This window comes from Thermobia domestica, chromosome 11, assembly GCF_964235325.1.
Source record: "Thermobia domestica chromosome 11, izTheDome1.hap1.1, whole genome shotgun sequence".
NCBI classification, from domain to species: domain Eukaryota; kingdom Metazoa; phylum Arthropoda; class Insecta; order Zygentoma; family Lepismatidae; genus Thermobia; species Thermobia domestica.
This window is the reverse complement of record NC_137464.1, coordinates 21,978,406-21,999,999: the sequence shown is the minus strand read 5'-3', so window position 1 is coordinate 21,999,999 and position 21,594 is coordinate 21,978,406. Positions and strand designations below refer to the sequence as shown.

Genomic DNA, 21,594 nt, shown 5'->3' with positions numbered 1-21,594 from the left:
TTAGAAATGATTAATTATTTAGCTTAACTAACTATGACATGCACACTCCTAAGCCAGTTTCACGCCAGAATTTTTAAATATCAACAGTCACCTATATATTAAAATGCTAAAAAAAAAAAAAAAAAAAAAAGTTTACATATTTGTGACCAATTCATTTCGACAATGAGATCTCGAAAACCACAAATACTAGAAACGTGTCGTTTTCACTGATCGATTCTAAATTTTGTGTAGATTTGCCAGTTCTCATTCAGCTTTTCAAAAATCTTGTCTTTATTTTTCTATTCCACACTTTAGGCGTAGTTTTGATCGTATTAAGACGTTAAGGTTGACATCCTTGTGAAAGGCAACCAGTAGAGGAGCTGCGTACAACGGGTTGATGGATATTTCAGGCGCTTTATTTTAATCTGAATGACAAAACCTACTGCAAGCTGGAAACTACGAAGGACCCACAATGGGGCGTTCTCGGATATGGAATTATAAGAAAAAAGTATTTGTATTTAGTATCATTTATTACTTATCCAGGTTTGCCACAAACTCACCCCAACATTCTATACATATCTTAAAATACTACATTTATATATTTGTCTGTAGCAATTCATTCCCTTTGACAGTCTTCCTGTCCTTTACTTGTGTCCGTAAAGGGACTTGCACAGATATGATGAAACAGGCCGGTAGCCAACCCAAAAATGCAGGAGGGGGGTGGTAGAAGTTAGGGGGCCCAATCCAACCATGTCATAGTTCATCACCGTATTATAGTTCATTTGCAAGCCTACCGTGAAAATTTTTAGAAAGGCCAGTAAAAATTTAGGGGGGCCCGGCTTCCCTAGCCCCCCGTGGATAAGGTCCTGTAGTGAGAAGTGGGAAAAAGATTCACGCTCATATTAGAACTGTGCGCACTGTAAATAGCGCAGGTTCAGCTAGTTACACATTAAAAATCAACATGAATAAATAACAAGGGAAAAAGAAGCGGAAAAACATTGACCAAGAGCTTTATTCAAAGGTGCAACTCAATATTCGCCTGGAGGGAGCTAAGAATAACCATGGAAACAAGTGATTGGTTGTCATGGTGACCTTTGGTGCACGGAGTTCCGACTTCGACTCCCGGTAGGAAAAAAGTGAACTGTAAGTCCACGTCTCATACAACCTCGGCGCTGAAAGGGACACTAATCTTCAACAATGGAACCATCAACTAAGATCTGATTACTTTTTCTATAACATACCGAATATTGTTAAAATATATCCATATATCTATAACCTCGCCAATCATTACCAGAAACTGTAGAGAAACACATTATTAGATAATTTTAGAGTTTCCAGAGGTATGCGGACGGTCATAAGAAGGTTTAGGAGAGGGAGAGACCGTCCTTCAAGTCTCATCACTGGCAATAGGCCTATTCCTGGCTTTACAGAAAATTGCTATCAATATTCGTGACAATGTATCATCTTCTCGCCATGCGTTAAGACTTTCTTATGTTCACATGCAATATCTTCCGCTCACGAAACCTGTGACGTTTACATTTCCTTGAACTTGGCTGTTTTTACGCTGCAAGTGTTTCATTAGGTGAAGCCAGGAAACGTATCCAAACAAGGAAGCAGCAGAGGAAAAGTACATACACACACTTGCACCTGAAAGCAATGAAAACGCACAGTTATTGTTAACACAGCAACGATAAAATTACACTAAATTTCCTTGAGAACAGCCTATGAAGGGTTATCACCATCCAGATTACTTTTAATTGGGTTATGTGTGGTCAGCTCATCGGTGTCCATCGCCGTTATTACTGACTTTCTAGACTACAGTTTGTTATCTCTTAACTCAGTTACCTTACCAAATACCTCACAATGCTTAGTTAACAAAGAAAATTTTGTACCCATAACGGGGAGGACATAACTTCAATAATACTTAGTCAACAAAGAAAAGTTTGTACCCATATCGGAAAGAGCAAACTTCCTTAGCCCAGTATTAAACCTGCTACTTAAGAGTGATCTTTTCTTGTTGAATGCTTCTTTGGTTATGGCTAATTGTTGACTTGATCTCTTTGGTGTAGTAAGATGTGTCTGGATTGACCCCTTACCTGGAGAGCGTGAGGAATAATCAGGAGGTTACCCTGTTGAAAGAATAGAGGTAAGTGTCGCGGCCCAGTGGCGCAACGGATAACGCGTCTGACTACGGATCAGAAGATTCCAGGTTCGAATCCTGGCTGGGTCGGAGTTTTATTATTTATCCCATTTAAAGAAGAATATTTTCTGGTGAAAAATCAATAATGAATAACATAATGTCTTATACTGTTTCAATAAAACCACTACAGTTGAGAAAATATTATACATATTAATGCAGAAGGTTTAAGAAATATAGAAATTGATTTATTTGGCTTACTTAGCAATGCTGGTGAGATCCTTTGAAGTGTTTGGATACTTTACTGATAGTGAAAACAAAAGCTACTGTCTTTAAAAACACACTGGGTCAGCGTGAGACTCAATATCTACTTTAAAATGTGAATGTTGTCTATAATTTGTTTCTACGATAAAATAGTTGAATGTCATCACGAAAGTCCCAAACAGAAATTGGAAATAAATTTGAAGTAAGGGGTCGTCAACATATTACGTAACGCGGCAAAGGGGGAAGGGGGGTTAGGCCTTGTATTACAAGGGGGAAGGAGGGGTTTACGTCTTCGTTACGTAAATCAATTTTTTTTTCTGTAATTTCATTTTTATTCTTAGGTTTATATGCAATCTTTTAAACACTTAATTTTATGCAGTTGTTTTATATTTTATAAATAGGTCAATAAGTACGTTCAACTGTTTTGGGAAATTATATAAATTGAATCATGCAGAAGAGATTCGAAGACGGTACTAGACACCAGTATGACTGATGACGAACCCTGCATGCATTACAATACAATAAAATTCAGTTTCTTGGCTATCGCAGCATTGCATTCACCGCACATGTTTTTCTGGAGTTAGTGATTGTAACCACCACTTGAAAATGCCGTCGCGTTTCCACTCGTATCGCTGTTTCTGAGAATATTGTTCAAATTTTTGATTTCAATGATTACCTACTCTATTCGTCTAACGGGTTTCGTATGTGAAACAGAAGACACTCTTTTTCCAAAGATAACATTTTCTACGACGAAACGATCCACAATTTGCAGAGTAAAATAAGATATTTAAAACCTAATTCGTCGGATATTCATCTCGTACTGAATTTTTTGATTTTTTGATTTGAATATTTCAGGAGAAATCGAGTTTATTCGCATTTTGGCGCTAATTTAGGACAAGACGAATTTGAAAAGGGGTAAACTGAAGTCCAAACAAGATGCTCGAAAGCTTGTTCACAAACGAGATGTCCCTGCTCCTTCACGTGTGCAGCCATTTCGAATAGATTTGTATTTCTAGTTTAAGTTAAAAAGATGGGTCGATCTCCTTAGAAAAACGACAGTATGCAATTTCGAAGATTTAATACTGGTTAATTAAACAATCTTATGGAGTTAAAATATTATTACGGTACTTCCATTTTTTAATACGTTGATTTATTGACGAAGAAATATTAGAAATATATTCAGAATACACGCATTTTGTAATAAAAAGTTCTGCCATTAAAAATAGTCTTTTTTATTGTAATAACCCCCAAAATAAGCAAAATTAGTGAAAAAGTCAAAAAGTGTTACCTAACTAAAGGGGGAAGGGTTCGGCTTTGCGTTACGAAGTGTGACAAGGGGTGGGAGGGAGGAAACATTGGTCAAAACCAGGGTGGATTGATTTAAATCAGTCTGATTTAAATCACGATTTAAATCAAGATTTAAATCACTTGATTTTTTAAATAAAAATCGTTGATTTAAATCGAATTCAGAAATAAATTAATTTAAAGTGAAAATAAGTAAATTCCCGTTTCTGTTCTGTTATTTCGATTATGGAAGTTAATAATCATAATACAATGAGACTCAAATGTACAGTATACTATGAAAACAAGTGTCATGCAGAGGATGATTAGGAAAAATCCCGTTTTGAACAGGTAACGGAGCATTCCTGCTTTCTTCTTTTTGTAACATTGGGTTTGGGTTTTAAAATCGTTAACTATTCCAACTGGGAAATCACCATCGACTTTTAAGACGAAAATTCTTTTTTGTGCGTGTCTGTTTGCTTCCAGATAATAGGGCGTATTTGGAGGGGTCCTATCCCCTCTCCATTTTTTTTTTAAATTTTATAACTTTAGGCGAAATTTATGTATTTCATGCCGCAAGCTAGTTCTGAGTTTTTAAAAAATAGGCCCCTGCCAAATATCAGTAACTTTTGTGATAAAAAGTGTCATTTTGATAAACGTTACTGTACTTTTTTCTTTATTCCTTAACCTTTTAAATTATATGACCTACTTTTATGTGATAGGGCAGGGTCTTCATTATTCGATTAAAAAACTACCAATAAGGCTTTTTACTTCGTTTACTTCAAGACAGGCATTTTAGAACACGTTACATATGCTTTCACGCCTTTCTGCGTTGAGGCATAGTGTGTGATGACCCCATAAATTTAAGATATTTTTTGTTATGCGTATTATTATTATTTTTTTGGCAGGTTACATTTTGCATTCAGAACACTGAAATTTTGCACACTCGTTCAGTGCACCCCTCAATAATTTTCAGATGTTTTCAGATCTCTGCGTGGAAATAGCGGGGTCCAGAGGGGCAAAAATGTTCAAAAAAATATTTTTAACAAAAATTAGCTTTTTTCGTGATTTTGCCGCCTCAGATGGAGACATATGAATGGTACCGTTTGAAGGGTTGTTCTGTATTCTGAAGAAAATTATGTACGTACTATGCTCCTAGGATAAATAGGGATGTCTCAGGAAACTGTTACCTGAGGTCCTGTTTTATAAGGGAATCTGGGGCATTTGGGGAATATTATTTTTCGCGTGCTTACTTTTGCTTCTACAAGATGAAATTTTGCACATTTACTCAGTGCACCCCTCAATATTTTTCAGATTTGTATCAGGTCTCTGCCTTAAAACAGAGGAAGGGGTCCACAGAGGTAAAAAAAAAAATAAAAAAGATATTTTTAATAGAGAATTTGTTTTTTCGTGATTTACCGGCCCCAGGTATATGATGGAGACATTTGATGGGTACCGTTTGAAAATTTGTTTTATTCTGAAGAGAATAATGTACAAATCATGATCCTAGGATAAATAGGGATGTCTGAGGAAATGTTTATATTACATCCGGGTCATCTGGGGCATTGTGGGAATATTCTTAGCTCATTGTTAAATAGTTTCCTCACCCTTACTACTCAAGATAGAATCTTGAAATTTTATATACACATTTAGTACAGCCCTTAGTATTTCCTAGTTGATTTTGAGATCTGTGCGTTGACACAGGGGAATCCAGAAGGGATTAAAATTAAAAAGAAAATGCCGATTACTCTCAAAATTTCCTGCTTCAGGGACATGATAGGGAAATGTGAATGTTACCGTTTCAAAAGCTGTTCTATTCTAAAGAGAGTTATGTATGTACCATGATCCTAGGATAAATAGGGATGATGCTGTAGTTGCTTGACTGAAAGTCTATAATTTATCTTTAAAAGGAGCCATAATTTAAAAGGGTTAAGAAACATTGTTTGGGATTGATATAGGTTAACGATTGGGGATAATTCAAAATTCAACCCCTATATTTTCACTTAAATGGCATAATTAGCATTTAATACTAATTCCTAATGATTTTTCTTCAGTTCACGACTTGTATTATACGAGGAGAAAGATTTGATTTAAATCAAAAAAATCGATTTAAATCAAAAAAATCAACAAAAATGATTTTTTAAAAAAAAATCATGATTTTTTTCCACCCTGGTCAAAATTAGTGTTACGTAATACGTAGACAACCCCTAACGATTCACTTAATTTTGTGTCAACCTCAATTCAGAATTTTAACATAATAATTCATAAGGCGAACTGAACAATATCGCCTTCGGATTAATTACAACAATTAACTCTATCGTCTAATTGCATGTTACAGATTGAAATAAATTTGAAAAATCCATGCACATGAAATGGTTCAATATCTGTGTAAAATCATCCTTGATTGCATTACTGTATCTTCAATACGGAGATTCGCGGTTCGATTGCGAGTTCGATTCATAATTAGAACGGGAAAACAATTTAAGAACTGTTCAACATTACAGAAGTTGTGCAATGCATATGTTCGCTCAAAGTTAGAGTATGCTTCTACTATTTGGAATCCGACTCACATAAAACATCGTAAGCAAATAAAAAGAATACAGACATTTTATAAAAAAATTTCTAACATTTATCCTACTTCGTAACGCAAGGCCGAATCCTTCCCCCTTTAGTTACGTAACATTTTTTGACTTGTTCACTAATTTTGCTTATTTTGGGGGTTATTACAATAAAAAAGACTATTTTTAATGGCAGAACTTTTTATTACAAAATGCGTGTATTCTGAATATATTTCTAATATTTCTTCGTCAATAAATCAACGTATTAAAAAATGGAAGTACCGTAATAATATTTTAACTCCATAAGATTGTTTAATTAACCAGTATTAAATCTTCGAAATTGCATACTGTCGTTTTCCTAAGGAGATCGACCCATCTATTTAACTTAAACTAGAAATACAAATCTATTCGAAATGGCTGCACACGTGAAGGAGCAGGGACATCTCGTTTGTGAACAAGCTTTCGAGCATCTTGTTTGGACTTCAGTTTACCCCTTTTCAAATTCGTCTTGTCCTAAATTAGCGCCAAAATGCGAATAAACTCGATTTCTCCTGAAATATTCAAATCAAAAAATCAAAAAAATCAGTACGAGATGAATATCCGACGAATTAGGTTTTAAATATCTTATTTTACTCTGCAAATTGTGGATCGTTTCGTCGTAGAAAATGTTATCTTTGGAAAAAGAGTGTCTTCTGTTTCACATACGAAACCCGTTAGACGAATAGAGTAGGTAATCATTGAAATCAAAAATTTGAACAATATTCTCAGAAACAGCGATACGAGTGGAAACGCGACGGCATTTTCAAGTGGTGGTTACAATCACTAACTCCAGAAAAACACGTGCGGTGAATGCAATGCTGCGATAGCCAAGAAACGGAATTTTATTGTATTGTAATGCATGCAGGGTTCGTCATCAGGCATACTGGTGTCTAGTACCGTCTTCGAATCTCTTCTGCATGATTCAATTTATATAATTTCCCAAAACAGTAGAACGTACTTATTGACCTATTTATAAAATATAAAACAACTGCATAAAATTAAGTGTTTAAAAGATTGCATATAAACCTAAGAATAAGAATGAAATTACAAAAAAAAAAAAAAAAAAAAAAAAAAAAGATTTACGTAACGAAGACGTAAACCTCTCCTTCCCCCTTGTAATACAAGGCCTAACCCCCTTCCCCCTTTGCCGCGTTACGTAATATGTTGACGACGCCTTACTTCAAATTTATTTCCAATTTCTGTTTGGGACTTTCGTGATGACATTCAACTATTTTATCGTAGAAACAAATTATAGACAACATTCACATTTTTAAGTAGATGTTGAGTCTCACGCTGACCCAGTGTGTTTTTAAAGACAGTAGCTTTTGTTTTCATTATCAGTAAAGTTTCCAAACACTTAAAGGGATGTCACCAGCATCGTTAGGTAAGCCAAATAAATCAATTTCTATATTTCTTAAACCTTCTGTATTAATATGTATAATATTTTCTCAACTGTAGTGGTTTTATTGAAACAGTATAAGACATTATGTTATTCATTATTGATTTTTCACCAGAAAATATTCTTCTTTAAATGGGATAAATAATAAAACTCCGACCCAGCCAGGATTCGAACCTGGAATCTTCTGATCCGTAGTCAGACGCGTTATCCGTTGCGCCACTGGGCCGCGACACTTACATTTATTCTTTCAACAGGGTAACCTCCTGATTATTCCTGACGCTTTCCGGGGAGGTCAATCCAGACACGCTTACTACACCAAAGAGATCACGTCAATAATTAGCCATAGCCAGAGAAGCATTCAACAAGAAAAGATCACTCTTAACTAGCAGGCATAATATTGGACTAAGGAAGAAATTGGTCAAGTGCTATATATGGAGTATTGGACTGTATTGTTCAGAGACTTGGACATTACGGAAATTAGGAAAGAAATATTTCGAGAGCTTCGAAATGTGGTGTTGGAGAAAGATGGAGAAGATAAAATGGACAGAGAGAGTAACAGAGATGCTTTAAAAAGGATAGGAGAGAAGAGGACACTTTTAGCCAGCATCCATGGTTTAAAGGCCAATTGGATTAGACACACCTTGCGAAGAGTTGTATTCTTCATACTAACATAGAAGAAAAGATGAAAGAATAGCAAGGAATAGGAAGAAGAAGAACAACTGATCGATGATTTGAAAAATAGAAGAAAATATTGGGAATTAAAAGAGGAGGCTGAAGATCGAGAAACATGGAAGAAACACTTCTAGGCCCAGACATTAAAAAATAAAAATAACAATAATAAAAATGAAAAACTCATTAGGACCTGCCAAGAGGCAGAATACTGTATGATAAATAATAAGGAATCAGAGGTTCTTCAACACAGAGGTTCGATGTTCAATTGTGGAATACATCCAATTGTTATTGTTTTCAGTTTGTTTGTATCTTTAAATAAATAGAAAAAATAAACTTTAGTTTCTAGTTAATTACGCTAGTTCTTCTTCTGATAAATTACAGCTTTGTTTCTTTCCAGAATGCCTTAAATTTTTACCTAGCCTGGTTATTTTATGTGAAATGGGTTTCATAAAGCCTCACTACAAAAATGGACCCTAAAAGGTGTTTTTATTTATTTATTTATTTATTTTTATTATTTTATTTATTTATTTATTTATTTATTTATTTATTTATTTATTTATTTATTTATTTATTTATTTATTTATTTATTTATTTATTTATTGCTTCTACTGGTGATAAACTGTTACCCAAAATATCCATGAAAATCACCCGATCTTGACCAAACTTAGCATGGTCTTAGATCTCGATAAGTTTAGTACGCTTGTCAAATATTATGGTAAGCAGAACTTTGGTTCTCCATTCTTTGGTTTGAAATTGGTTCGAATCAAGAAATTTCACTGAAACGCAATCAATAGGATTCACCCGATGTTAACCAAACTTGGAATGTTAGTAGATCTTTACGAGCTTAGTCTGAAATATTAGTCATAGTATGAGTCATTGTTCGTAGGTTTCTTTAAGAAAATTTCCCTCGACTGACACAAAATTTTGCTTTTCCTTATCAAATTTTCCCTAGTTTGTTGAGTGTCCAGCACTTGTGGTGACAGACTCTGTGATAAGATAAGATTAATTTTGCTATTTTAAAGGAAATGCTAACTATTTTGTTTTGTTAATTTACTTTACGCTTTTATTTTTTCTTAACTTTTTCTTTCACTTAAGAACACACACAAATACTCTCATCAACAATGGGTGCACATTATATTACTTTGAACATTCACACACACGCACTATCGTATTTGTTTCTTTCTGAAGAACAATGAAAAATTTAAGAATTTATATTGGTCAATCAATCCACGCGAGAATTTCCCTGGATTTTTCACGTTTTATAAAAAAAAAAAAAAAAAATCCTTTTCCCCTTTCTGCTAACCCTCAAACTACGAACATTGGTATGAGTGCATACCTTTGCTTCATGAGTTGGTTTTGAACTCTCGAACACTTGCGTTTGGGCTTAGTGAAATCAAGAAAATTTCACTAAAAAACAACAAACGAAATTCATTGGAGTTTGACCAGAGTTGGTATATTAGTAGAATCTTGTCGAGATTATTAAGCGTATGTGATATTATAGTGTGTACCCTTTCGGTTCGAGATTATTTGCCATCAAACTTAAGTGTGGACTAAGTGAAAGGATATTATATATTGCATTATATTGATTAAACTTATGCGATCTTGACCAAACTTGGTATGTTTGTAGACTCTGACCAAAAATTTATTAGGTCTCATGGGACTTCCGCGGTCCCTACAGAAACTTTACTATAGGTCTCATGATTCCTACACATCACTTAACATGTTAAATACTATAGTATTATAGTTTATTTGCTATAGTCAATAAAGATACATGAGTAAATAAGTGTTATTTTATATTATGCATTACGATCATATGTGAATCAAAGTGTGTGTGATTGACGTCTTTGTTCCAGTGTCAATTTGCAACCCTCCCTAGAATTAGTCTCCCTTGAAAAAAAAAAACTGTGGGTGTCTCTGTGTACTGGTATATGATATAATATGTGGGAAATCAAGTATTCATATACTGAATTTAGTTCTTCTTGTAACATGACAAAAGAATGAAAACTACGACCCAACCAGGATTCGAACCTGGAATCTTCTGATCCGTAGTCAGACGCGTTATCCATTGCGCCATTGGGCCAGCAATACTTACATCTTTTGTTTTTTCTTTATGCTGTTCTAGTTTATGGGCTAGAAGATCGGAGGAAACCAAACATTTCAGTTCGAAATAGCTCATTTATTATCTTATGATTTAATAAGTTTAATATGAATATATATATAGTGTGAACCACTGAGAGTATACGTAATATAGGGAATAGTCTTAGGTAAAACATAAAATGCTAATTGCTAAGGATTTTCAGAATCGCAAGATCAGACCGTGAAACTCTCTTTGTGATGTTTTCCATGCCACGTATCCCATAATGAAAACTCCTTGGATATCAATGATATTATAAAATAGAGGATCTGCTCATACGTATCTTCATCATATGCACTCAATGAAGCCAAAAAAAAAAAAAAAAAAAAAAAAACCGAGCATCGTTTGGATATGGTATTTCTGTCGTCGGAAAATTTGAATTAAACCAAGAAATTAACTTACTATGACCCCCAAAAATATCGATGTGATGAATAATTGCGGTGAGAAATGACTAATTTGATTAGTTCTTTTAAAGGAAGGATTAGCTGTTTTAATTTACAACGAAATAAATGTACAGCATAGTATTGTTTTTTTTTTTTTAATTATTTAAAATCGAAGTATCACAATATCTATACACAGGGCTCGACTGAAGTCGAGGGCGACATGAGATACCATGGTCTGGCGCCTGGTTAATTTAAAGCAAACCATGTAGACCTACGAATCAAATTTGATTTGCCTTATTATGGCACCTGCTTTTCAGAACTGGCGCCTAGGTAAGGATATTTTTCTCGAGAACTGGTTATAGTATATCTGTATTAGAAAAGGTAATTTCGATTATTAAAGTATTAAATAAATAAATAAATAAAATAAAGAAATTAAGTACTGGAAGCCTGAATATAGAAATAGACATTTTTAATATTAGTCCATACGATAGTTAACATTCCTATGTAGTTTTATGTCTAATTTTGTTTCATTTTCTCTCATGAAATCTGACTAAAAATTAATCCTTTTTCTGATAAAAGTTATGTCAAAAGAGGAGTTAATTTAACTATAAGACTGAAAAAGTGAGCCTACTTTCAAAGTTAGTCATCATTTATATATCTAGATATAGAGGAGAAACTGAGGATGATTGCTGGATGTTTGTCATCAAATTCCTTTTTGGAGAAGAAGGTATTTTGAAATCAATCTGACATATACAATCCGAAAGGCATAGCGTCTGACAAATGATCAGAAGTATGAGTTGTGAATCCTAATTAGGTTATGATTTTGACACTTTTGCTTTAGCTGTTTAAGACACATCTCAAGTTCATTACATCAGTAAAAACAGTTCCCACACAATGTCTATCACAAATTTTATCGGTGTTCGGTTAGATCAATGTACACTTCTGATGATTTTAGATTTTAGGCTCCAATGAGATCTTTTGTCAACTTTGAAATTATTACATAGAAATCTATCTTCATAGGTTTAATTTATTTATGTGAGAAAGTAGTTTCCTTAAGATCGATCTGATTCACTAACGACTTCAAGGAGGCTTTATTATCTTTTGATGGTTGCTCGAAGCTGATCATAAACTTTTTTTCACCAACACAAAACTATGAATAGAAATACAAACAACTGGTGGCCCAATGGCGCAATGGATAACGCTTCTGAGTACGTATCAGAATATTCCAGGTTCGAATCCTGGCTGGGTTGTGATATTTTAGACTTCATTGCTATATTTAGGAAATAATTGAATTTAATAATAATGTCCGTATACATATCGATTACGTTGACGAATTGGTGAAATGAATGTCAAATATATAATAATTTGAAACAACATTAAGTCTGATACGATTTAAGGATCCTGTGTTCCACCCACCCCCCAAAATAAAAAGCGTTGTTTGAAACCTAAACCCTTCGGTTTCCAAAGAAGTTATTTAAACCAAAAATTTAGGGTTTAAGAAAAAGAAAGAAAAAATATTATTTCCAACAAAAACATGTTGAATCAAAATCAAATGTAACATTCCTTTCACCAAAACGTCAATGTTATGTGTCAATATGAACGAACATCGTATATTGATATATTAAACTTAAAATATTATCTAAATCTAATATAAAGCGTTAAAATCACGACCCAGCCCAGATTCGAACCTGGAATCTTCTGATCCGTAGTCAGACGCGTTGTCCATTGCGCCACTGGGCCACACTTGCTTCTTCATTCCACTCACAAGTTTTTCGCAAAGAAAAACATATGATCGGCTTTCAGAAATCATTTTTAATTTCTCTTTGTACCTACAATTGGTAGAAAAGTAACATCACATTTTAGTTTTGTAGTTAACGACCTGCGCCTGACAGCTTCAGAGCTCATAAGTCAAGTTTACTTAGTCTGAAACAATGTTTTGCTTAAGAAATAACATTCAACTTCCTCATGGTGATAGTGTACGCGCCTTTGACGTGGGAGACCCCGGCTTCGATTCAAGGTGAGAGCTCATTTGGTTCGGATCCCATGTTAAGCTACAGGTCTACATCTCATATAGCCTCGCTACTGACAGAGTGGCTATCGTGCATTGATATATTAAACTTAATTGTAGTAGTTTTATTGAAAAAGCATAATACATTAAATTGTTATTCATTATTGAATTTTTCCCCAGAAAATATTCATCTTCTAATGGGACCCAATAACAAAATTACGACTCAGCCAGGATTCGAATCTGGAATCTTCCGTAGTCAGACGCGTTATCCATTGCGCCACTGGGCCGCAACACTTACCTCTGTTCTTTAAAGAGGACAACCTCCTGATTATTCCTCACGCTCTCCGGGTAAGGGGTCAATCCAGACACGCTTACTACACCAAAGAGATCACGTCAATAATTAGCCATAGCCAGAGAAGCATTCAACAAGAAAAGATCACTCTTAACTAGCAGGCTTAATATTGGGCTAAGGAAGTTGGTCAAGTGCTATATATGGAATATTGGACTGTCTTGTTCAGAGACTTCGACATTACGGAAGTTAGAGAGGAAATATTTGGAGAGCTTCAAAATGTGGTGTTGGAGAAAGATGGAGAAGATAAAATGGACAGAGAGAGTAACAAACAAAGATGTTTTTAAAAAGATAGGAGAGAAGAGGACGCTTTTAGCCAACATCCTTTGTTTAAACGCCAATTGGATTGGTCACATCTTGCGAAGAAGTTGTATTCTTCACACCGCCATAGAAGGAAAGATGGAAGGGAAGTGAGGAATAGGAAGAAGAAGAACACAACTGATCGATGATTTGAAAAAATAGAAGAAAACATTGGGAATTAAAAGAAGAAGCTGAAGATAGAGAAACGTGGAAGAAACACTTCTAGGCCCAGACCTTAAAAAATAAAAATAATAATAATAAAAACAAAAAACTCATTAGGACTTGCCAAGAGGCAGAATACTATACTGTATATTAAATAATAAGAAATCAATGAGGTTCTTCAATACGGAGGTTCGATGTTCAACTGTGGAGTACATCCAATTGCTATTGTCTTCAGTTTGTTTGTATGTTTAAATAAAAAGGAAAAAGGAAACTTTAGTTTCTAGTTAATTACACTAGTTCATCTTCTGATAAATTACAGCTTTGTTTCTTTCCAGAATGCCTTAAATTTTTACCTAGCTTGTTAATATTATGTGAAATGGATTTCATAAAGCCTCACTACAAAAATGGACCCTATAAGGTGTTTTTATTTATATATTTATTTTTATTTTTATTATTTTATTTTATTTTTATTTATTTATTTTTATTTTATTTTATTTTTTTGCTTCTACTGGTGATAGACTGTTACCCAAAATATCCATGAAAATCACCCGATCTTGACCAAACTTAGCATGGTTTTAGATCTCGATAAGTTTAGTACGCTTGTCATTTATTATGGTAAGCAGATCTTTGTTTCTCCAGTCATTCGTTTCAAATTGATGAAAATCAAGAAATTTCACTGAAATGTAATCAATAGGACTCACCCGATGTTAACCAAACTTGGTATGTTAGTAGATCTTTATGAGCTTAGTCTGAAATAATAGTCATAGTATGAGTCATTGTTCGTAGGTTTCTTTAAGAAAATCGAAATTCATTGGATTTTGACCAAAGTTGTATATTGGTAGAATCTTGTCGAGATTATTAAGAGTATGTGATCTTATAGTGTGTACCCTTTTGGTTCGAGATTATTTGCCATCAAACTTAAGTGTGGACTAAGTGAAAGGATATTATATATTGCATTATATTGATTAAACTTATTCGATCTTGACCAAACTTGGTATATTTGTAGACTCTGACCAAAAAAATTATTAGGTCTCATGGGACTTCCGCGGTCCCTACAGAAACTTTACTATAGGTCTCATGATTCCTACGCATCGCTTAACATGTTAAATACTATAGTATTATAGTTTATTTGCTATAGTCAATAAGGATACATGAGTAAATAAGTGTTATTTTATATTATGCATTACGATCAGTTGTGAATCAAAGTGTGTGTGATTGACGTCTTTGTTCCAGTGTCAATTTGCAACCCTCCCTAGAATTAGTCTCCCTTGAAAAAAAAAACTGTGGGTGTCTCTGTGTACTGGTATATGATATAATATGTGGGAAATCAAGTATTCATATACTGAATTTAGTTCTTCTTGTAACATGACAAAAGAATAAAAACTACGACCCAACCAGGATTCGAACCTGGAATCTTCTGATCCGTAGTCAGACGCGTTGTCCATTGCGCCATTGGGCCAGTCATACTTACATCTTTTGTTTTTTCTTTATGTTGTTATAGTTTATGGGCTAGAAGATGGGAGGAAACCAAACATTTCAGTTCGAAATATCTCATTTATTATCTTATGATTTAATTAGTTTAATAAGTATATACAGTGTGAACCACTGAAAGTATACGTAATATAAGGAATAATCTTAGATCAAATATAAAATGCTAATTGCTAAGGATTTTCAAAATCTGAAGATCAGGCCGTGAAACTCTCTTTATGATGCTTTCCATGCCACGTATCCCATAATGAAAACTCCTTGGATATCAATGATATTATAAAATAGAGGATCTGCCCATACGTATCTTCATCATATGCACTCAATGAAGCCAAAAAACAACCGAGCATCGTTTGGATATGGTATTTCTGTCGTCGGAATATTTGAATTAAAGCAAGTAATTAGCTTACTATGACCCCAAAAAGTATCGATGTAATGAATAATTGCGATGAGAAATGACTAATTTGATTAGTTCTTTTAAAGGAAGGATTAGCTGTTTTAATTTACAACGAAATAAATGTACAGCATAGTATTTTTTTTTAATCATTTAAAATCGAAGTATCACAATATCTATACACAGGGCTCGACTGAAGTCGATGGCGACATGAGATACCATGGTTTGGCACCTGGTTAATCTAAAGCAAACAATGTGGGCCTATGAATCAAACTTGATTTGCTTTATTATGGCATCTGCTTTTCAGAACTGGCGCCTAGGTAAGGATACTTTTTTTTTCGAGCACTGGTTATAGTATATCTGTATCAGAAATGGTAAGATTAGATGATTAAAGTATCAAATAAATAAATTAAGTACTGGAAGCCTGAATATAGAAATAGACATTTTTAATATTAGTCCATACGATAGTTAACATTCCTATGTAGTTTTATGTCTAATTCTGTTTCATTTTCTCTCATGAAATCTGACTAAAAATTTATCCTTTTCTGATAAAAGTTATGTCAAAAGAGAAGTTAATTTAACTATAAGACTGAAAAAGTGAGCTTACTTTCAAAGTTAGTCGCCATTCATATATCTAGATATAGAGGGGAAACTGAGTATGATTGCTGGATGTTTGTCATCAAATTCCTTTTTGGAGAAGAAGCTATTGGTAAGTCAATCTGACATTTACCATCCGAAGGGCATAGCGTAAGGTATCTGACAAATGATCAGAAGTATCAGTTGTGAATCCTAATTAGGTTGTGATTTTGACACTTTTGCTTTTGCCGTTTAAGACATATCTCAAGTTCATTACATCAGTAAAAACAGTTACCACACAATTAGTGATGTGAGGTGGAAAATTTTCCGCTATATTTTTTCAGGAAAATTTTCCGTTGTAAAACAATTTCAGTAATCAAGTAACAATTCCTCAGCAATCATAAAATTGATTGAATTCATGTATAGAAATGTTAGAAAGTGAAAGATCGTTTAAAGAATCTGAAAATTTTCATGGCTCAGACAATTTTCAGTACTATGTAGGAACAAGTTAAACAATTTTTCATGAATTGAAATATTTTCTGTCTTATATGGAAAAATTGAAGAACTTTTTATGAGTCGGAAAGTTTTCATCATTTTGAAGCAAAAAGTAAAACAACTTTTTGTGAATCGGAAAGTTTTATTGCTCTGTAGAAACAAGTGAAAGGAATTTTATAGATCGGAAAATTTTCATGATGATGTACGGTAGAAACAAGTGGAAAAGACTTTTCATAATCCGGGCAATTTTGGATATTATGTATAGTGATGTTAGGTGGAACATTTTCCACTACATTTAACTGCACATTCAGCTACAAAATTGAATTTCTGTAGAGGAAAGTTAGTCAACAACAAATAATAATTTGATAAAGTTCTTCTAGGGCAATCAGCCAGGTGAAAACTGGTGGATAGGCCAACGTTTCGAGAGCTGTCATCGTTCTCATCATCAGGGTAATTACAATTATAATTTTCCAATTAGCTTTCGGGAACCGGAAAATTTTCTAATATTTCAAGTCGGGAAGTAAAATTTTACACAGTGTTTCTCTCTCCCTTCTTCTTCTTCTGTGAGCTCCTTCATTGCTAAGCGGTTAGCATACGCGCCTTTGGCATGGAAAACCTGGCTTTGATTCCCAGTGGCAGCTCATGTAGGTCGGATTCCACGTTAATCAGTTGGTCCCGTCTTATATAGTCTCGCTGATGAAAGGGACGTTAAACTCAAAATCAACTCAATTCAACCTTTCTCTCTCTCTCTCTCTGTGTGTGTGTGTGTGTGTGTGCGTGTGTATATGCAAAGTGGAGAGAACATACATCTAGTTCGTAGAGTACAAATATCCCATTCTATTATTTAAAATTTCAATTTATTAAAAGTCATGGATATTTTCCGATTCATAAAAACATACTCCACTTGTAGAAATAAGTGGAGTATGTTTTTATGAATCGGAAAATTTTCCGCTTCAAAATTTTCCGGAAAATTTTCATCACTGTACAGGACAGACAATTTTTCGATTGATGAAAAATTGTTTCACTTGTTCCTACATAGTACTGAAAACTGTCTGAGCCATGAAAATTTTCAGATTCTTTAAACGATCTTTCACTTTTTAACATTTCTATACATGAATTCAATCAATTTTATGATTGCTGAGGAATTGTTACTTGATCACTGATATTTGTTAACAACGGAAAATTTTCCGGAAAATATAGAAGAAAATTTTCCACCTCACATCGCGGATAAACAACGATGTAGGAATAAGTGGAATATGTTTTTTATGAATCAGAAAATTTTCATCACTGCACACAATATCTATTACAAATTTTATCGGTGTTACGTTAGATCAATGTCCACTTCTGATGATTTTAGATTTTAGTCTCCAATGAGATGTTTTGTCAAGTAAATGAAACATCTTTGAAGTTATTACATAGAAATCTATCTTCATAGGTTTGTTTAATTTATTTATGTAAGAAAGTAGTTTCTTTAAAATCGATCTAATACACTAACGACTTCAAGGAGGCTTTATCATCTTTTGATGGTTGCTAGAAGTTGACCATAAATTTTCTTCACCAACATAAAACTATGAGTAGAAATACATAGAAACCGTGGCCCAGTGGCGCAATGGATAACGCGTCTGACTACGGATCAGAAGATTCCAGGTTCGAATCCTGGCTGGGTCGTGGTATTTTATACTTCTTTGCTATATTTAGGTAATTGAATTTAATATATGATGCCCGTATACATCACCGATTACGTTGACGATTTGGTGAAATGAATGTCATATATATATATAAATATAATAATTTGAAACAACATTAAGTTTAGGATCCTGTCTTCCACATACCCCAAACAAAAGCGTTGTTTGAAACCTAAACCCTACGGTTTCCAAAGAAGTAGTTACTTGAAACCTAAAAATTATGGCTTAAAAAAAGAAAGAAAAATATATTATTTCCAACCATAACATGCTGAAATCAAAATCAAGTGCAACATTCCTTTCACCAAACCGTCAATGTAATTTGTCAATATGAAAGAACATCGTGTATTGAAATATTAAACTTAAAATATTATCTAAATCTAATATAAAGCGTTAAAATCACGACCCAGCCAGGATTCGAACCTGGAATCTTCTGATCCGTAGTCAGACGCGTTATCCATTGCGCCACTGGGCCACGTTTGGTTTCTTGTTCCAGTCACAAGTTTTTCGCAAAGAAACTATAGGATCGGCTTTCAGAAACCATTTTTAATTTCTCTTTGTGCTTACAATTGGTAGAAAAGTAACATCATATTTTAGTTTTGTAGTTAACAACCTGTGCTTGACCGCTTCAGAGGACACAAGTCAAGTTTACTTAGCCTGAAACAATGTTTTGCTTAAGAAATAACATTCAACTTCCTCATGGTGATAGTGTACGTGCCTTTGACGTGGGAGACCCCGGCTTCGATTCAAGGTGAGAACCCATGTTAAGATACAGGTCCACGTCTCGTATAGCCTTGCTACTGACAGAGTGGCTAGACTCAAATCCAGTCAAAGAAATAAGATCCAACTGCTGTGTTTTTTTTTTTTTCGCGCGAAAGTTTGAATAAGTTTAACCCGAAGAAAGAGTATTTACAATGGTGCTCAAATTGGAATTGAAGTACATACAAAAATCACTCTATCACATACTCCAATTGTACTAATATTAATCTATCTGCTCTCCTTCATGCTGCAAACTTTTCAAACTTTCCTTGTGCAGAGAGAAATTAAAAATTGTTGCTAGACATTCATCATAAGCTTTTGAGTTGAGTTGATTTTGAGTTTAACGTCCCGTTCAGCAGCGAGGCTATATGAGACGTGGACCTACTGATTAACGTGGAATCCGAACCACATGAGCTCCCGCCGGGAATCGAACCCGGTCCTCCCACGCCAAAGGCGCGTACGCTAACCGCTTAGCCACGGAGGAGCTCATCATAAGCTTTTATTTGAAAGAATGTATGGGTAGACGTACAGAAAATTATTTGGGTAAAAAAAACAGTATAAAAGTGGCCCAGTTGCGCAATCGATAACGTGTCTGATTGAGGATCAGAAGATTCCAGGTTCGAATCCTGGCAGGGTCATATTTCCGTTTTAAACAGTTCGTTTCATATTCAGAAAAGAACTATATCTGTATATCAATATAGTGGTACCAACTTATTTTTCTGCCTGAAGACATCGTGACACAATTGTTTGATGTTTTATTATTAATAATCTAAATAACAGTGCTACAAAACTATAAGATGGTATTAACTAGTGACTCTAATTCGTACTGAAGCTCATCCGTGGCTAAACGGTTCGCGTAAAGACCCGGGTTCGATTCCCGGCGGGAGCTTATATGATTGGGATTCCACATTAATCAGTAGGTTCACGTCTCACATAGCCTCGCTGCTGAAAAGGGACGTTAAACTCAAAATCAATTCATCAACTCTAATTCGTACTGAATGTATTGCTGCCACTGGGGTCATAGACTGGTATAGTCTGCCTCAATTTTTTTTTTAAGTAAGTATTAAATGCTGCATTATTTTAAAATTCTATAATTTCCCGACATATGATATGAGCAGTGGCGTATTTAGGGGGGGCTTCCGGGCTTAAGCCCCCCCGAAATCTTACTTACTATAGTAAAGCATATGAAATATTTTGCAAAAATTTCACATTTTCAGGCAAAGCCCCCTCCGAAAGTTAGCAAAGCCCCCCCCCGAAACAAAATCGTAAATACGCCACTGGATATGAGGCTGCGCGATACACAGTTTGGGAAAAAAAACTATCAATACATAATGTCCCTACGGTAATTGACAGATTGGTGAAATGAATATACATCTGATGATTAGAGATAACTGTTTTCCGATAAGACTTCTTTTCATTTAAGCTCTCACATTTGTTATTAATGCTTATTAACAGCTGCAACTTTTGGAATATGTAACACATTCAGAGGGGTTATTTAAATCTGCTCTCAGATTTTTAAATACTAATTTCGTAACTGAGAAACATTTCTCGTAAGTTTAAACACCAGTTTTAACGGTACACAAAAACAACTGCTCCTCCCCAAAGAATATCTCTGTCCCTTGCTTGACCCAAGAAATTAAAGCTAGCGTTGACGATGATTGCCGCTCTGTATGAATAGATGCTGCCATCTTTCGGAGAATTGTGCTTTGTTACATTCACCTTAATAATATAATTTTCATTGATAAATTTTGTATTTTTCTTTTTTTCTTTTTAAAAAATGAATTCAATCAGTAACGAATGAAAAAAATAAAGAAAAATCTAGATGTGATTACAACAATCCAAGAAAGGCAAAACTTATGAAAGAAGTGCTATTGTCTGTGTGGATTCTTTTTTAAAGCCTACCAAAGTATTTGAGTGAAAACTTTTTTTTTTTCGATATATATATATATCTACACGTATTTGCTATATACTTTTGTGGGTAAGACTCAGCTGGTACCGACTTGCGTAAGGCGACTTGAGGAGATTAGTTAGCTGTTTTCAATGAAGTGAAAGGAATGTTGTGCGCACGGGCTGTTTTACGTGTGGGTTGATCGTATAAAAGTGAAAGTGAACACTGACGTCACAAGTTAATGCTTTTGAGAGGTTTTCCAGCGAACAGCTTGAGTTCCGGGTGACAGCACAGGTATTTGAAAAAAAAATCCAGATATTTATATAGCATATATGAACAACGTTGCTCACCTGTGTATGAATATATATTTATATGTGAACATTGTTTTGCAAATGCACTTGCATTCCATATCGGCACTTGTTATTTGCACTGGATGTAATATTAGAAAATTTGTTCTACGTAACAGGTGCTGCAATCTATCTCTGATTTTCGCTCTTATGTTTCAAATGGATATAATATAGGCCTACTCTTATTCTACACCCCCCCCCCAATTCAATAAAAGGTACGAGCCGCCACACTAAATTTTCTCGCTACAATTTCTTTAATTAAATCACATTGAGCTGCAGTTATTCTTGAAATATTTATTCATG

At 34.4% G+C, this 21,594-nt stretch overlaps 7 non-coding genes across 7 annotated transcripts; 2 read left to right on the top strand and 5 right to left on the bottom strand.

The window, feature by feature from the left end:
- The first annotated feature begins 2,136 nt into the window (after positions 1–2,136).
- TRNAR-ACG (transfer RNA arginine (anticodon ACG)) lies at positions 2,137–2,209 on the top strand. The gene has a single exon. It is a non-coding gene; the product is annotated as a tRNA-Arg (tRNA).
- Positions 2,210–7,810: 5,601 nt separating this feature from the next.
- Positions 7,811–7,883, bottom strand: TRNAR-ACG (transfer RNA arginine (anticodon ACG)). Its single transcript has one exon. It is a non-coding gene; the product is annotated as a tRNA-Arg (tRNA).
- A 2,453-nt stretch (positions 7,884–10,336) lies between these two features.
- Positions 10,337–10,409, bottom strand: TRNAR-ACG (transfer RNA arginine (anticodon ACG)). The gene has a single exon. It is a non-coding gene; the product is annotated as a tRNA-Arg (tRNA).
- Positions 10,410–12,513: 2,104 nt separating this feature from the next.
- Positions 12,514–12,586, bottom strand: TRNAR-ACG (transfer RNA arginine (anticodon ACG)). Its single transcript has one exon. It is a non-coding gene; the product is annotated as a tRNA-Arg (tRNA).
- A 2,465-nt stretch (positions 12,587–15,051) lies between these two features.
- TRNAR-ACG (transfer RNA arginine (anticodon ACG)) lies at positions 15,052–15,124 on the bottom strand. Its single transcript has one exon. It is a non-coding gene; the product is annotated as a tRNA-Arg (tRNA).
- A 3,086-nt stretch (positions 15,125–18,210) lies between these two features.
- On the top strand, positions 18,211–18,283 carry TRNAR-ACG (transfer RNA arginine (anticodon ACG)). Its single transcript has one exon. It is a non-coding gene; the product is annotated as a tRNA-Arg (tRNA).
- Positions 18,284–18,699: 416 nt separating this feature from the next.
- Positions 18,700–18,772, bottom strand: TRNAR-ACG (transfer RNA arginine (anticodon ACG)). The gene has a single exon. It is a non-coding gene; the product is annotated as a tRNA-Arg (tRNA).
- Positions 18,773–21,594: the final 2,822 nt, after the last annotated feature.